Here is a 4,161-nt window from a genome sequence, read left to right on the forward strand (position 1 = left end):
GAGGTCTAACTGCAGTAGTGCAGTGCAGCGCAAGCGGGGGCTGTCCCAGCCCGCCTGCCACGGACACGGTAGCTTTATTGCTGTCGTTACCTAAGCTAAGATAAGCCCGGCCGGTGCTACAAAAAGACCTCTGATGTGCCTTTAAGCATGCTGTTTCAGTGAGTCTTTTACCGTTTTGGCTGATCCTTTGCGTTTTTCTGTATTAAGACACAATAGCCACTATCATATAAATAGTGCATTTTTTGTTGCATGTAATGAGCCGGTATCCTAGGAGAAGCCTGGTAGCTCCTCTCAGTTATCTTTTTATAAACTGTAAAAGAATGGAACTGTACATTTAAGACTTCAAGTTCCTATGTATGAAATGTTTAAATGTAGTTTATCTGCCTTTTTTTTTTTTTAAGGGAACAGATGCTGTTCATTTTACCACTCTATGTGGCAAATGGAAACAAAAACATATTCCTTCCCTTTTTAATCTTCAGTGACCACTTATTTCAGGTACATTCCCTCATGCCTGTGAAATGCTCTGCTAAAAAAATCTCCAGATCACATCCCCACTCGTTTCACCATCCAGGAGCGAAAAACTGGCAGGTCTGAGAGCCTGCAACCGGGGCAAATCCCAGGGCTGACACTCCACAACAGGGACCGCAAAAGGCTTTTGCTGTTTCTCTCCCAGCGTGCTGCTGTTTTACCCATTATTGTCTATGACATCCACAACATACAACCTAGGCATTTCCTGCTGTTGTTATGAGATGCTTTGACTGTTGCACAAGTCATTTTTCCAGTCTTTTATAGTAGAGTAATGCCTTTATTTGATTGCTAGGGCGAGATCTGCCCTGCCGGATATTTTGCTGCTGAAAGACCATCGCAATCAAATCAGGCAGAGGCAGCATATAGGAAGTAAGGCCTTCATGCCAGAGAGATGACATGTCAAAGCACATGCCATTTTAGACACTGGAAATGAAAATCCCAGAGAACCTCAGAAGAAAAGGAAAATTGCTCAATGTTTTGATATTTCCGCATCAAAATCTCCAATGCTGGTCTTCATTAATTTAGGGGGTTTAGCAGTGTCACAAGGAAACAGAGGTGAGGAGTCCCAGAACTGAAGGCTGCAGGAGGGCTGCAGCGACCGGGCAGCATGCAGAGAACAACTGGTGGCAGTTTATTTGCCTGGGAGATGGGTGGTAAATGGAGGCTTATAACCCCCGGGCATGTCAGAAGGAAGGCAGGTAACGAGTCAGTGCCATAGGTCTCATTGCACTAACGTGGCTTTTTGCTGTTCCCTCTGCAATGCCTTAAGCAATTTATTGAATCGTCTGACTTGCCAATTAGCCATAAACTAAAGCTTTTGACCCAAACTGCTTCCCTCTTTCCTCCATCCCCTCCTTGCCTCAGCAGTCACTGAGAATGAGAATGGCACAACGAATCCATGAAGGTATGATTTAGGAATTTTCATAGACACCAAGGAGATAGGAAAGAGCTCTATTTTCATTTATATGACCTGGTGCAGAAGGTGTTTCTCTCCTAACTGCCCAAGGAGCTTAGCTGAGGCTACCTCCCTTCCCTCCTCCCCAAGGAGAGCAACTGGAGGTTGCAATCAGAGGCAGAACAAAGAAGCCAATTTGGCGGTAGAGGGACGTACAAACAGCCCTTCAGAGCCACACAGGAAGTTCGAAGGAGGAAAGGGAAAGAAATGAGCATGGTTTTGTAAGAGAAGATGGTGATTTATTTCTGAGACTGGTAGGGATCAGAGGAGATGAGCTGACCTGACCGAACCACACAAGGCAGAGGGGAATGATGAGCTACTCAGAAAAGACTGGGACTGTCCCAGCAGACCAGCCTCTGGCCCAGGGAGGGCACAAACTGATGAATAGCTGATGCTGAGAAGTGTGTGCACTCTCACAACCTGCCCCGAATCAGGTCTGCTACCAAATAAAGAGCAGTGATGTTTTCTTAAACTCTATGCAACTTCCCTCATAATCTCCCTCCCCTGTGTTTCCCGTGTATTTCATATGCCCCATAAGATTGCAGCGCCAGCCCTGGAGTGCCCAAATGGGAGGTTAAAACCTGAGGTTAGAAGGCTCAAGAAAGAATAAAAAGAAATCTGTGTCCCCAAGGGGTGCTTAGTTGAGTACAAGGCCTATTGGACCCTTCGGAAATGGTGTTTAACCATGTCTCCTAGGGCGCAATGCTCTGGATAGGAAGAGAAGTTCTTGCAAAGGTCATGACATTCATGTCTCCCGAAATCCCTCCAAAAGCTTGGTCAAAAAATCAGCATAGCTTAAACACTGCTTCTAGCAATTTTGCATTGTATCAGAATTTGTTAGTCAAGGCACTGAATTCCAGGTCAGTCTCCTTCCACTTATGATGGGGGCAGAGAGTAGATGTTGTTGCATGTGGATGTCCTGACCAGAATCGGGCTGGTGGCAGTGTTAAAACAATCAGACAAATAAAGGTTAGCATGCACTTACAGCTCTACAGATTTCAGAACGTCACACAAGGAGCTGGTTTAAGCCAAGATCTCTTCTGACAGAGTATCACGTCCTGTATTGCTGCTGCTTGGCTATTTATGGCTTAGCTCATCCAGAGGTCAGGCTGCCTCACTCCTATCCCCACTCCCACCTTCTGTCAGCAGGACACCAGGGTCTCCTAAAACTCTGGTCACATGATGCTGCTGTGACTAAGCACACTGCAGAGGCACGTGGGGTGCCACCTGCGTCTGAGCTGTCCTCCCTACAGGTCTATGAAGGCTTTTCCAGCCTGAGAAACACAGGTCCATCATCCCCATCATCCCAGTGCAATGGAGTCAGTCTTGAAGCTCTTATAGGCTGAGGAAAACATGAGGTGGGTTAACTGCTAAATTTGTCAGACTTAGCTCCAGATTAGACCAACATGTAAGTCAGAGAAGCAGTTATTTGATGAGTATTTTGTTGTGACGCAGAATATCAAAGGGTGTAAATTCCGGTGCCCTGAGGTTAGACAAAAAAGCTCAAAGAAACTTGAAGGAGAAAACCTGAGCATCCCTGACAGAGGACTTCAGGGACAGGTAACAAAGAAAAGCAATCAGTTTATGGACTATATGACAAAGCATTCCAATACCCTTGGAAAGCGTGCCTCTGCAAGAAGATGAAAAGTACCTATCTCCAACGAAAGGCAAAGGTGCACCTTTAGGTGGCAAGTAACTGGAAGTGTTATTCATTAAGGAAAAACAGAAAAGAGAGCTGAGTTCACTGACTGATTATAGCTACGGAAGTGTGTTTGGGGAAATGCTGAGAGCAAAGTTTCACCATTTTTGCTGCCAAAACCTAGTTAAGAAGTGTTTGTGGAAGACCGTAAGCAACATAACTGACTGGCAAGTAAATGAGAGGCCTTTAATGCCTGCCAAGCCTCCGGGGTCATTTGACTTTAAAGGCTCTAAAGTGCCTAGGACTTCTGACAGATGAAAGGAGAATCAGTTCATTCGCTGAATGCAAACAGAAACCTCACAAAAAGGTAAGTCCCATTTGTAAGGTTAAAAAATCCAGCTCAGGAGTCAGCTTGCAGATTTCTGCCGTGGAAGACAGAAAGCACGAGCTTCATCTCTGCAACGCCCGGTTTCGCATGCCAAGGCTGTAAGAGCATTTTGCAGCTCCAGTGAGCAAACAGTGCTACACCTGACGACACGGAAGGTGATGTCTGTCTGCCTTCTCAAACACCGAAGTTTGATTCAGGCCTTCAGGGGAGCTCGTGGTAGGCAACACGGAGAGCTAGGGGCTCAGGGGCAGCCAGGAGAAACAGGCAAGGATCGCGCCAGAGAACGCGGCACGGAAAGCTAGCAGGGACTGCTGCGGGAAGCAGCAAACTCCCGCCCGTGAGCACTGAGGTTCAGGCAACACATCGTGTCTTCTAGTTAGAGTTTATAGCTAAATCTTGGATATCTTGATGGTAAATGCTAGAAATAAAGGAGCAATATGAAAGAACTAATAAAGAGATCCAAATACGTTATGTTACAGGTCTTGTCACACTGAGAGTTAGTCAGGACTATTCTGGATGAAGACTTCATTTTCATTACAGCAGCACGTTCCTCTCTATACTCTTTGATCCTGCCTGCCGTGCAACAGCATCCAGTTCGTGGCAGGACCGGGGCCCTAGAGCATTTGCTGAGAGGTGAGGTAATGCCACGGA

The sequence above is a fragment of the Dromaius novaehollandiae genome, chromosome 2, assembly GCF_036370855.1.
Source record: "Dromaius novaehollandiae isolate bDroNov1 chromosome 2, bDroNov1.hap1, whole genome shotgun sequence".
NCBI lineage: Eukaryota > Metazoa > Chordata > Aves > Casuariiformes > Dromaiidae > Dromaius > Dromaius novaehollandiae.